Below are 15,533 nucleotides of genomic sequence, written 5' to 3' on the forward strand. Positions count from 1 at the left end.
GTTACCCCAAATTCCCCAAAAATTAGGACTCTAAAAACGGCTGCCGGGTGTGGGAGAGGGACGGAGGGAGGTTTAATGCGCCCCTCTAAAGGGAGTTTTGTACGGGAAATGGGCGATAGAGGGAGATGGGGAGAGAGAGAGGAATGACTAGTGGGTCACAAATTCGGCTGTCATTATCGTGCGAGCTCATACGAACACGCACACTCACATATGAATGATTTTTTCACGCATACATACTTATGCACGAAGCCTTTATTACAGTGCAAAATCGTACTATAGCTACAAAGGTCAAAGTCCTGAGGGACATTACGGGATAATGTTTTTTTTCTGGATTACCTATGTTAGATAAAGCCTTCGCGCCGACATTTTTAATTCTACACTTTCTAATATTTCCTCATACATACAGGATTAAAAGCATCATATTAATGGCAGTTGAGAATGCAGATATATCAATATTGTTCTGATTTAATGAAATTATTGAATGAAATAAAATACATGAATTAAAACATTATGCAATTTTAAAATTGGAAAGTAAATCTATAACTTACTACACAATATTAAAAACTGAAATTAAATGCTAATGCAAGCATATTAAAAATTTATTTTACGCTGTCCGCCCACTACAACGTCTGACCGTTGCATTTGACCTCGAATATAGAGGATAAAACACACCGTCTTGTGGCTATGTTGGCGCGCAGTCTTTAATAAACGTACCGTTTATTTATTTATCTATGTCCTTTTGATTTACAAAGTATTTTAAATACAAATGTATGTAAATAAATATTATTTGCTCAATGTATACGAAAATATGTATGCTACGGTGCAGTTCCAGGGAGATGCATTTTTTCAATTAATGTATGCTTGGATAAATAGAATATGTTTACAGGATGTAATAGGTTTAGCAATAATATAAAAGTAACATTCCTCGTATAAATCTGTGTAGGAGCTATCCCATGACCCCCACAATTGGGGGCTGACAGGGCTCTAGCCTGGGGGCCCGGGCTCAGGAGGGGCCCGGCGACGCGAGTCGAACCAGATAAGTGAAATAAACACACATCAAAAATGTGCTTTACTAGTAAAAAAAGTCACCTGCGGCGCTATTTTCCTTCAATAATATTAATATTTTAAATTATGTGGTTGTACGATACAATTTTCAATTATGTATTAACACTCGACAACTCCATAATTAAAATGGATGTAAATATACAAAAAAAAAACACTAAATATACACATTAATTTTACCGCGTACACCATTTCGAAAACGCTACTGTAGAGCGTCACACTCCCTTTATCATTAGCGACAGGAAGGGGGCTGCCAAAGATCCTAGCCTAGAGGCCCGCTTCAGGATGCGGGGGCCATGAGCCATAAGTCTACACTGGATCAGTGACGTCCCTAGGTAAATTGCTGCCTCTATGAATTCTAACACAGCGGCACCCAATTTTGTTGTCTCGATGTTTACCCATGTAAATTCTTTTCCTACTAAATTTTATTATTTTTATGAAAAAATGCAAAGAAAATCTGATCTAAATATGTGAAAAATAAAATTGAAAGTGAGCAGTAGATATCACCGCAGCAGCCAAACAATTCTCGTATTCGCTGGATCTAGTCTTAAAGTTAAATTGCTTCCATACCTTTCCCGATGCCTTTTAGAATTTGCCGCCCCTTATTCATCATGCATGATCTGTTTGCTTCCACAGAATATCACTGCATTGGATTATAGAGAGCCAACAAAAGAATCTTCAAACAAAACATTTACTTTATTTATTAAAATTAATTTATCAACATTGTCTGTATTTTGATAATTATTATTACACAATAATTATTATTACCTACAATAAATAAAAGTACGACACATTATGATCGATTAATTATGACACATTTTCAAATTTCGAATAAATTAATAATTGCATTGTAAAATATAAATGAATTACATAATATTATGTTATGGGAGCTTTTCCGGGTCTCTGTTGCAACAAATGCCCTGCATTGACCCGTATCTATACATTTATGTCTGTATTTTCATATTATATTATAAACTTGATACAACACACGACAAGGACAGATAGACTTTCACCCACACTTTCACTCTCTGTCGCGCACATGTGTAACATAACTTCATTGCACTATGACCATTACTGCATGACCATTCGGGACGGACGTCCGCTACCATTAGCATTTCCTTTATTGTAAGAAACCTCTTCTATCTTGCAATATTTGTTATATACAGCATAAGGCTGGTAGGCCAAAAGAGCGTAAGGGGTGATTTGCAACATTATGAAAGATGTTTAAAATCTGTTATCAGTGTGTTTAATATGCATAATTATATACTCATCTCTAAGTTAAGTAGCGAAACATAATGAAAAGCATGATTCTAACTTATATATTTTTACTAAATGTTGATTTGCATAATTTTTATTTCGTGTGGGTTTGGAATCAGTCAGCACATGAGGCCTCCACGTATATTGATCCACCACTGTACATAAATTAAAATTCAGTTTCTTTGCAGTGTATTATGAAGATGTTGAAAAACTAATATATTTTTTTAGAATTTTTAATAGTCCTCAATTTTTCCTACAAGGTGGTTGTTAGTAATTTTGAATAATCACAAACACAGTCTTAGATAAACACATCAGTATTTTGTCCTCACTGGGAATCGAACCCAGAGCTTTCGGGTGGAAGGCCAGCACCTTACGCACTGTACCATGAGAGCCGCAAAAAAAAATATTGTGTTACAGCTAACGATTTATAAATAAATATCTGGTATTTTCAGATGTTTTATTCAACATGTTCTTACGTAAAAAAGTTTCATCAGCTTCTGTCAGCCATTAAAATATAAAGAAATATAAATAATAATAATTAATAAAAAGTAAAAATTACAGATTTTTATAGGTCACTGAAATACTTAATTACCCATCGTTATGTTATGAAAAAGTGTATATATTCAAGAAATACAGAATATGTGCCAAATGCACAGTAATATTTAAGTGGCCTTATCCAATGTCAAACTTAACGCTGACATCTATGCATTTTGTCATAAGTCTAAAAAATATTTCAGCGATTTGATAAAAATAAAATAGGTCAATGAAAATAATAAACGCAGTGGTATCTACTTACGACAACATTATTTTATATAAAAAATGTATTTAATAAAAATTAAATCACTTCCGTGCCGCATTTTCCGGATTTTCACGGAATGGTCGCCCTATTAAACTTTCCCATACGATTTACAACCACACACAGAAAGAGTGACTGCGTCTGGCGAAAGAGAGAGCTATATGTGAAAATTCTACGTGCGCGAGAGAGATGAAAACCCATTTTTAAAAAAAGACGGAAAGAAACCTGTTTCCCTTCATTTCATAGTGTTTCAGGGCCGCATTAATAAATAACTAAATGTGCAATTAAAATAATGACATTTATTTATTAAAATAATAAATAAAGGAAATAAACATAAAGTCGAACGTTTATTTAAAACGCAAGATACTTTGGTATTTTAAAAGCTTTCGTAATTCGGTTAGTAAAATATCAAATAATATCAAGAAAAACCCATGTAATTATCTCCCATTTTTATATTATGAAGTAATCTCCATGGTGATGCGAATAAAAAATACAACTTATCACCATCCACTGCTACAAGGAGTACGCCCATTGCCTTCAAGGGTCTTCCGATCATGTTGGTAATATAATGTTTCTCGTCCACGTTTATTTAGTTATTGACACGTCAAGTAGAATGAAGGAATGTCATAAAGATTCAACAGATATTAGCTCATGTTGAATATTGTAGAAATGGATGATATTGTGGTATTTTTTATCTTCTTAAAGAAATATTATTTCAATAGGTATTATGATATAATGATAGTTTTATATTAATATGTAACAAGACTGTAAAACGAAATATCTAAACAATCTTCTATCCAGATAAAGATTAAAATAATCTGTTTTCTTACACTACGTGAGTAGTAGTTTTTTCACAAGCTTGTGAATATTTCCGCGCAAGGAAGATATTCACGGTACATTATTTTATTAAATGAAATAATGGACGAATTGAAGATGCATATTATTATAGTAGTTCAATAACAGATTTAATATAACATATAGTAATATGTAATATAACATACATTTATATTCTATTTAACACTACAACAGCGCCATGAGGCCCAATGATAATAATGTAATTAGTAATTTAAGTTAAACAATCACAAAAACCTCGAATCTGAGAAAATCACATAAATATATTCTGACTTCACCCAGAATCGCACTCGGAGTTTCTGGTTGAAAGGCCAGCGTATACGAGAAGCTTTTAGTTAAGTTATGGTAGAATTATTAATATTCATTCTGTCTTTTAATTAAAAATGTGTTAAAATAACAAACTTAAAAATGAAAAATTACTTAAACAGAAAGCAAGTAGTTATTCTTCATAATACGTGCATATTTACCCATGTATCTAGCAGTGGATAAGGAAAATCCGCATGGAAGAAGAAAACATGTTAATATGGAGACGCGTTAATTATTATCGCGCCCCCCTGATGTCTAATGACCGCCGAGATCCGCGTGTCACTTCCAATCTGCCCCTGACGTCGGCGCAAGTATGGGGAAGTGAATTCGGCACCCAAACCATAAAGGACCTTTCAGTCGAACCAAAACAGCCGCCGTGCGCGCATCTATACCACCCGAAAGGCACCAATTTACCCGGTTAACTAATTTTCAAAACACAACTTACAGTTAAAACATGTCTTAAGAAATATATTAGCGAAGCGCGGCGACCGCGTCTTAAAATCGACGCTCTGGCGGAAAATTTTGCAAGCTACTGCATTCCACATACGACAACCACTTATTTACCAACTAAAAGAAAATATATATACGTAATATTGTAATGAAAAGTAAATAAACAAAACGGTTGTAGGATTGTTTCGTTTTTATTTAATCAAATGTGATTTTTTTAATTATAGAAGATTGTTTCTGTTACCACTGGAGGTCCAGCGAAATTATTATAAAGGTTTTGTATACATTTATATTCATATATAATATTATTTATATTCACCTCATTTTAATGTCGAGAGTTGTGTATATTTATTTATCTATAATAACCCGTGTTTCATCTTGATATTGCCGTAAATTAAATTTCAGTTATTTAAAGTTATGTTTTAATTAAAGTATTATTTATTGTGTGAGTTACAATATTATCGCTCACAATATTGTGTAGATATTTTTATTTATATTTATAGTTTTATCTTTATTATAATATACAGGAATGTATACTATTGAAAAATAAAAACATCTTAAAGCCTGTTAACTTATTAATATAATTGTGCGTAGATAATGATAAAAGAGTATATTTATATTTAAATGTTTTACATGACTTAATTTTGTGTATCTTGAAAACTATTGAAATATAATATAACATGTACACATAATACACAGATCACTGCTGTATTGTCCCATATGAAAACTGGTTCGAATCCAGACTAGTAGGTACATGTTTGAATTAAATTTTAAAGTTATTTTTCTGGAATTTTGATTTTTCCAATGTTATCATTAGGGTATTATATAATAGTAAACATTAAAAAATAACGTACCGCTCGTTCAACTGTAAATAATGATGAGAAACAAATTAATAGGAAGTTATGTCAGGACCTTGGCGTTCTCAAATATCCGCTGTTGCACAACTAGTATGGACATCAGTTATTAGTGACGGTTTTTCTAAAAGGCCCGGTTGCTAGCCCTTGATCATTCAGTGAATGAAAAGAGTAATTAATTAATAAATAGTACCTATATCTAGTGGCATGGTTTTAGATTTGTATGCCTATATTAGAAAATCAACATAATATTCCTACAGCAAAATAACAAACTATTGTCATTGTCCTCATTAAAAGTTATATGTAATAATTATGTAATGTATGTATTCCTATGAGATCACTTTAAAATAATTAGATACTAAGTATTTAATTTATATTATTATCTACGTCATTGTGCTTAGCTATCCGTTTCCGGAAATGTATTGGTTCGAATTCTGAGTCTTATAAAAAATATTTGTTTTATTTCAATGTGTATTTGATTCGGAGTAAGACCGCAAAGGGTTGCTTGAATGGTTAACATTGATTCCTCGTAAAAGGTTTGTCAATATAATCCTCCATCAACAGCAGTAATGGTTTACTGCGAAAATGTAAAACATCCAAATAAATAAACAAATATGTCATATTTTATCTATTGTGTGTTAGTTATGACGAAGGTTTTAGCTACGCCATCGTAGCATATAAAGTCTCATACTCTCAAAGCAGAAAAAAACAGAGGAATGAATGATGTCTACGTAGGTAGTACTGGATTATCTCATAAATATTACTACGTACACGTTTTCTTAGAAAAGAATAACACATATACAATTATTAATTTAATAGTTTTATATTGTATTAAAGTATTGAACATAAATGAAAATTAATCTGAAAAATGATTAGCAGTCAAACTAATAATCTAATTAGCTACAGTGTCTCTCTGACCAGATTCTGGTTTAAGATTTATAAAATAATCTATTTTTTTCACAATATTTAAGAATGTAGCATTCTTTTATTGAAAATGTTTGTTCAATAAAATAATGTTAAATTCTTAAATCTTGTGAATTATTCGTTGAATAAAAAAATAGCTTATTAAATTATTAGCGAGTGCAAGTACATTATATCATAATTAACATTTGGAGAGATCCTGACATAGGTTAGTACCTAATAATAATTATTGAGGTACATGATATAAATACTTTGATTTAAAATATAAAAAGCCGATTGATAAAAAGTAACACAATTTAGAGAAGAATATTGTAGAAACCAATCGTAAACTTGTTGAAATTAGATAGGAGACGTAAAACTTAGTGGTAAGAGCACATGGGGATGAATCCAAGGGGGTGAAGGTTCGAATCCTGCTGAATGTCGTATTTTTTCTAGTGGTTATGTATAAATAAGTATTAATAGGTGAATATTACATGAAAGTTTCTTATTTGTTTCCATAATATAGTATAATAATTAGTACCCTAGTAATAGCGTTGTGGGTCCCAGGTTCGAATCCTGGGTCTGACAAGTACACATATTGTTTTTCAATTTGTGTATGACCTAATAGGTTGAGCAAGTGGCTGACATCCATTTCTCGTAAAAACAAAATCTGTTAATACAAACCTCCACTCTGTGGAGGCCCATGTGATTATATTAGCATCGGACATGGTCGGAATCGATCAATATATTATTATATATTGATCGATTCCGACCATAGATAGTAGATCCAGATCATGGATCTTCATAAATCTCTTTCTACTTCCTCTATTAGAATCCCGAAATTAGTAGTTGAGTGATAGGTTAATATTTAATCATAGTTAATTAAAGTCAGTTAGAAAAATATTAAATAATAATTATCTAACTCGCTGATAAACATTTTGTACGATACGAAATCAAAACTTATTCTCTTATATGTCCCAATACTCCAAATTGTTGAAAGATACGTCTTATGCATATGGATGAATTTCCACTTTAGCTTCCTGACGTTTTATGGGCATGCGTATATAATATACGTAGGTATATATTATTATTAACGGCACGCGAAACACGCGCCTCCTTGAACACCAATATTAAATCCATCTATTTTTCAATATAAATATTTTTTCTTCAGCTTTAGTGTTTATGTTTACCATTATTTGTAGTTACATTTTTTATATCTCCATGTAAGCATGCACTTATTGAAACCGAAGTAATAATATGTTGTAGCAGTACAAGCTACTTGAGGTTCCAGAAGATTTGGATGACACCTACATTATATTATAATATAATATATTTAAACTAAGTAGATTTTTTTGTATACAATTAAATTTTATTGCATTTAATTCATTTGCGCAAACAAAATGACATACGTACGTTATTAGGGTCTAGGACGATTTGGCGCCGGGACAACTGGACGCCACGCAATTCGAAAATAAAATAGACGTTAGGTACTTTTTAAAAAAATATTTAATATTGTTATTTATATTTAAATTTTTATATTATGATTTAATAGTTGGTGAGAATTTAAAAATGCACACGTAAATAATGATTTAATCGTGCATATATGTTTAAATTCCAACGAAAAAAGAGTTTTTTTATTTTTATATAAAGCTTTAGGCATGGTAATTCTCAATACGCAATAAAAAAACATTATGTTAAGAGTAAAATGAATTAAAGCTACTAAATAGTAGATATAAACTGATTAAAATTTCTCATATATTTTTTGTATACGTGTCTAGGACAGTGCGGCGTCCAATTGTCCTGGCATTCAGTTGTCCCATTCCCCGTTATTGAAACTTTCTGACATAGCGAAGGCTTCCTGCGCTTCAATGAAAACCGACATGGATTATTTATTAAAAAAAAAAAAAAAAACATTGTGTTGTACATAACAAATAATTACCTATTCAGGATGTTCACAACATGAAATTTAAATTTAAAAAGTACTTACTGGTTAAAATTAAGAAAGATTTAACTTTCAAACAAATAAAAAACTAATATTACTTTCAGAATAGAGAAGAAATTATGTACGGACATATCAGCGTATAATGCCTGTATTTTTTTTTATTTGATCTTCTTTTTGGTTTTATGGTTACTCTTTTATCTTCTATTTTTAAAGACTATTTTGTCTTTTGAACTCGAATACTATCTTTGAGGAAACCATACGTCTTTCTGTACCGATTATCAGGTTATTTTAAAAACATGCCGTTTAATTTGCAACAATACACTCTTGCAAAGTTAACCATCGTGAACTGTACATTTTTTCCATAATATAGTAAAGGTAACATTACCATCCCTACTACTTTTACTTCTATAACTTGACTGATGCCGATTCGTCAGTTTCTTGACTCTGACGAAGTATTTACTTAAAGTTCTCTCTGCTGCGCGTGGAATAGCTCCTCAAATTAACTAGCCCAGTTCACTGTCTTATGTTGCGCAGTCATGATGAGCAATTCCTTCTTATCCGTTAATATATTTTCGCTTCCAGAATAATTTAACGCTCTTTATGTCATCAAATTAGAAACGCGTCATTCATGCACAACTGATTTGAGACAGGTGAGTCAGAGTCGGCTTATTGAGACAGCCGTACACCAGCCTTTATAAGCATACATCATGATTAAAAAGATAATAATGTTTCTATCCACCCAACTTCAGAACGATCTGAAAACAGGGGCGAGTCAGAGGTGCTCCGTGATCGCGATCGATGACCTAATCAATCGGAATGAGGCATGAATTGTAAATGGCGTAAATACTTTCGTTCACTTTTAAGTGACTAATTTATCATGACTCATGAATCAAATTGTCTCGTTACTGCGGATGGCGATCACTGAAATTACAGGCATTGCCAACAATACCTTTCCATCCAAAGCGATCCTGCGCTGATCTTGTTGCTTCAGTTATTTGTAATTCAGTCACTTTCTTGATGGTGTCACTCCATCTGGAATGCGCACGTCCTCGAAAACTCCTCCCTTTGACGCTACCAGATCATTAATTCATAAAGATCAGAAATTAACATATTAAAAGTGTGGGATATTTTCAGATAATATACTATTGTGTAAGATAATTTTTGTCATACAAAAGTCCAATTTTGAAATAAATTATTTGATATACAGAAATTCATAAAAAATAAAAGTAAAATTTACTGCCATTTGCATTATGCACTGGCGTAGAGTAGGCAAGACACATTTTATTGATTTATTTATAGATTAGTACAATAGTGATTAATGATATTATTAGCATGTCCTACACTACACTAATTGTATCATATAGGGAGCTGTACCGAACAGCTGATATATAAAAGGCAATATAGTCAAATCGTATTAAAATCAAATGTTTGGCAATCAAATTAAATGATTCTTTTTGACTAGGTAATTATTTTTTTCTTCTCTACGTTAGAGTATCCTCCACGTAACTTTGCAATAATTGTACATATTGACAAGATTTGTGTGTAATACGCACTGCGTATTAGTGTATTGCTAAACACCAGGCGCCTGATTTCATCAAATAATTCAAAATAATTCAAAAAATCTATTCCAAATTGCAAGGTTACGTGGAGGGTAGTATACTACATGCCGTGGCTGGATTTAGTTCCTAGCTACACTCCTCCAGTTTCTATGCCTTCTCAACGGCGCCAATCTTCCTCTACGGAGACTTATGAATGTATCTCGTTGTTGGTATGTTTCAGATGGCGCTGCAGTTGGTTAGTTGTAAAAAGGTGGACGATGTGGTCAGCGCCAGGTGTTGTTAGTGTGAGAAGCGGGGTTACGCCTTCGACTCCCGCCGAAGACCAATCTGACAGACTGGATGCGTGCCATCGCAGACGACCGCATCATTTTCGGTAAGATATAATAGACACTTATATATATTCCCCCTCCCCTCTTCACCGAAATCGTGCTGTAATATTTTCTCCGTGGAGTGATCGCGTGGAAATAGTGACAAAAATCTGAACGATCTATGTCATGCGCATGCTCGAGTAAAGGCGTCTTTTCACGTTGTCGTTTCTCCCTTTACAGATTACGTCTTTACTTCGTTGTTGTGTTATGTGTTATTGACTGTAGATGACTGACATTAGCTATCCTAACTAATGTTGTGACATTCGTCCTTAATTATTTACTGATAACCATTTTTAATACTAAAATAACTTACCTACATAATCATAATATACATAATCGTGCATGTGATGTTTACACATAACCAAAAGAGTACTAATTAGATATAACATCTTTTAAATCCATTATCACTGAGATTATGTAATGTCTTTCGATCCAAGATAATATGGATGACATCCAGCGCTCGAAATGGAATATTTTACGAACCGGAGCGCTCAATATTTTATGAAAACGTTAACATAGTTATCTAATTGCTTGTGTATTTTATAAAAATAAGTGTGTTATGCCGTGTCCATATTGGCAACAAGTTGCTGGCAACCTCATAAAATTTCAAATAAAATAATTTTTGGTCAAACAAATTTTGATAATTATGGTGAAATTTAATGAGGTTACCAGTGTGGACAAACTTTTAGATTTTTTCATTAAATGGCAAATCTAGCTCACTGTCAATTTAATATGCCCACGAGACGAAGCGATAATTTTGGAGATTTTACGAACCGGAACGGCGCTCCGGTGCCTTCCGGTCCATTTCGAGCCCTGACGACATCATACCCTTCCCATAATAGTAGACACATAATCATTGGCACCCTGGGCAGTATGTTTTATGAGAAGCAGTATTTTCGCCATTGACGGACTAATGTACACTACTTTTGACAAAATTCAAATAGTATAACGAACACACCAACAGAACAAGACACGGATACGAATTTACAATATTATATTGAAGGCCCGAATTAAAGGGTATAATATTTTTTTTTACCACATACAATATGCGATGTATTTGTATGTGTGTACATATTTAAACAAATACGCGAGGACACGTTAGCAGAATATGACAAAAGGTCAAGAACGTGGTTTTGCGATATGCGCTCTTAATGCAATCTGGTTATTATTTTTTCATTGACATTCATCTGTAGTCATCTGTTTTCAAAATAATGAAATTTGTATGTACATAATATTTAGATGTTCATTTGTATAGGATATTTTTAAAATTAAATTACTATAATGGCACAAAGTAGGTACTATATTGAAAAATACTAATTTATATTTGTTATCAAACAATTAAGTATATCAAATGGAGAATATGGGCGATTTGTGTTTTTTATCCTGCTAATGATGGTTACATGTAAATTGTACGTAAAACATTTCACCGTGGGACAGTTCGCTGTGAGCTTTCTTATCGGAAAGAGATGACTGTAGGTATACTATACGGTCTTCAATTTTATTAGATTAAATATGAACATTAATTCAATTTTCATATTTTCATGATTTTGGAAAAAGTCATGAATTCAAGAATAAAAACCGAACCTAACCTAACCTAACAAATAATCCAGTATATCGGCTATTTTCAAAAAAAATTTGCTGCCGGCTTCTTGTAAACTGTAAAACGACAAGAACCGTGTTTTATTTAGACATGAATTTTATGTCAGTATTGTACTACCCAAAGAGGTTGGACGGTCTTTAATATACGGCCATATATTTCCGACACAAAATTTCACGGTGAAGTGTGATACGGCGAACTGCATACGTACAAGTTTCCGGACACGAATAATGATATATTTAAATATCAAAGACAAAACGTGTTTGTTTATTTTGTAAATTTAATTAACCTTCCTTAGTCCGCTACTACCTACAGTCATCTCGAGGAGTAATCAATAATTGGAAAAATATGAACGGAACTTGTAAAAATTGCTACATCAATAATAAATTTTCATCATTGGATTGTATTTTTCTTGTTTATTCAATTATTGACAAGCTTCGTAAACATTGCATGAACTTTTAGCGTTCTGACGACATAATATTGTTTTCAGTAGGCATTAAAAAATCTATTTTAAAACCTTGAAGATATTCGACATTTAAAAAAATATACCATTTAATGTTTTATATAGTTAATACAAATAAATTACGTAAACACTCAGTTTTGCATTGGATTTTCGCCTCATTCAATATTCCTACCGGGTGTACAAATATATTATATTTTAGCATCTGTACCGGCAATCATTTAAACATGAAGTACAGTTCCATATCTAATGCTGAATATTAATGTTCTTCTTCTGGTGTCATGTTCTAATAAGGATCTGCCATCATCATGATAATCTTCATCTTGTCGTCGCATATATAACAGATTTACAATTAATTATATAAATCACGAAAATAAGTAACTTGCACAATGTGGTAAAGCGTCGATTTTTTTCTTGGGTAGTTAGCTGCCATCTTGTATGATTGAGGTACCCACTATATATAGCTGTTTAGTTTTTAAGCTACGCAGAACTTATCGGTTTTTTTCCATTCGAACATTTTTGCCTGATATCACGAGGGATGGTTGGCAATCCTCGCATACTAAAGAATTTAAATTTATATGTGCCTGTCAATTACCTACATGGTCGCAGCTATGACTTATTCTAGGTCAGAACAGTTTCCTCTAGTCAAGCCTATCAGGCACCATCAGCGAGAAGTGTAAGACTAGCAAATGCGCTCCCTAAAGACATACACATTTTTAATGATGTACTTTGCATTTTGTTTTTGAAACTTTATTTTTTATGTATTTTTATTAATATTATCATCTTCTCTCTTGCGATTAATATTTATTATAATGTAAATGTCATGTTGTGAACGTCCTGAATTTTGATTTGTTATGTGCACAAATGCAATACAGTTAATAACACTATTTTTACTTCTCTGAAATAATGAGCATAACGCAACTCGGCCCGTATCACACACACCTGGTCTTAATCAAAAAATACAAAAAGTCATACGAATTTATGGAAGTTTTTGAGACTGGGAATGTTTCAAGATTAACTACCGAAGACATAGATTACCAATGCCACATACTCAAATAATCTTAATGAATTTATTTTTAATCTGCTCGTGGAGATAAGTAAATGGGAAATACAAAAAAAAAGAAAGAGAAACACTCGAGCCAATTGAGAGACGAGATCTTTAATTTTGTTTTTTATTTATTATTATAGAGGTAGTAATATATTTTCGGTAATTAAACTTTGTAAATGATTTTTGAAATATCTAGTATTCCTCCAAATAGCAATTAATCCCACACTACACCACATAATTTACTTCCATTGGGCGCAGTACCGGGTAGCTAGTTTTGTCTTTATAATAATAAAAGTAATACTGAGATCTCCGGAACGTACTGTAGATATAATACTCATGGAATTAAAATAGATTTCAATTACTGTTAAATTGTTTTAATAACTTTCTTTTAATTAGTAAATAATTGAATTCCTAAAATAAACCTGTTTTAAAAATGATTCTAAAAATAAAAATAAATTACCAAATGCATTATTATTTTAAAATTAGCAATTTAGAATCAGATGTATATTATATTGGTTTATAGATAAATTATTTTTTATTTACGTAACACAGTCGCCTGATAATCTAGAGGTGTTTAGTTCTTTGCCTTGCTGAGACGTTGTTTAGCATTTATTGTTCAATAGTCTGTTTTACATGAAACAGATGAGGCGATCACTTCGTCAGAAAGTAAGAAACTATTAAAAGCAGTCTTATTTTTCACGTGTTGAGTATAAACGATCATGCAACGTGCGAAAATCCAGGTAATACAATTATTGCTGTATTTTAAATACTCAATAGTGGTCAATTGCATAGGTAATATTTTCGACAGGGAGTGCTCCAAACTAAGCGCCAGGTGTGCCACTACCTGTCAACGCCTCGGGATTCGAAATACCTAAAACTACCACTATCAATAAAGTACTATATTCAAGAAAGCAGACAAGAGTACGCGATGTGATAGAGGTCGCTAAGCAGATGAAAGTGCAATGGGCTGAAAATGTCGCTCGGCGAGTGTACAACCACTGGACAAAAAATGTAGTCATACAGTGGTACGAGTACCTATAAGGCACTAAACGACCACATCACAGGGATGCCCTAAAATATGGTGGATAGACTAACTCACAAAGTTTGGCGGAAATACGTGGCAGCGAAGAACTATGGATTGCCCCGGCTGATGATCATTCAAGATACAGTGAAAAATAGTCAACCAATGTGCGCTAACAGTGATAATGTATGTGCGTGAAATATTAATGTAATATGGAAAAATATTTATTATGTTGGACATGACGTGGAAAGACCGCAAAATAATCCGTTCGGTAGGAATGCTGACGACAGTATGCGATGGGACATAAGTCAGCAGGGTGATGAAATGGCTCCTGGACCAGAATATCATTCTTCGACGAATAGATAAATGCAGTAATATAGTCAAAACCAACGGACACCAGAAGTCTTCATACAGCAGTGAACAGACACCGGAAAATAATGATTCACGATATCAGAGACAATTAAAAATAATCCTTTCACGTATATTTAAAGCGACATCGTCATAGATTCGGGTGTGTCTTTATTCATTGCATCATGATCTACTTAACATATTAACCTAATCTTATGAGGTTGTGACACTTTTATTCATTTCGGATTAAAGAAAAAATATATATTAAGTACCTATATATATTTTTTTAATATTTTATAGTCATACTGATAGAACGAAAAATTGTCATATGAAGCTACTGATTGTCACAAAGATACTGTTTTTATTAAAATGGCATAAAACTATCTTAGTATTAATATGTACATATATTTGCTAACTACATTTAAGATAACGTATTAATACTTACCTATTAAAATTTTCTACATAGATTTATCATATTTGTTTAGTCACCGTTTTCATCTCATTTGTGAAATTAATATCATATTAATGATGATTATATTACCATTGGATTACAATATTTAATATTGCTGGCATTATATCCAACTTTTTGGGTCATCTAATTCATCTACTTGAGATGTTGTTCCTTTCAAAACATAAATAGAGTAATACCCCGACTTACGCGAACTCAGAGTTACGCGGTTCTTGATTTTTTCGTTTGGCAACATTGAATGGTGTCT

This window comes from Rhyacophila brunnea, unplaced genomic scaffold (assembly GCF_057557595.1).
Source record: "Rhyacophila brunnea isolate RB1 unplaced genomic scaffold, BYU_Rbru_1.0 scaffold_4, whole genome shotgun sequence".
In the NCBI taxonomy this organism is placed as follows: domain Eukaryota; kingdom Metazoa; phylum Arthropoda; class Insecta; order Trichoptera; family Rhyacophilidae; genus Rhyacophila; species Rhyacophila brunnea.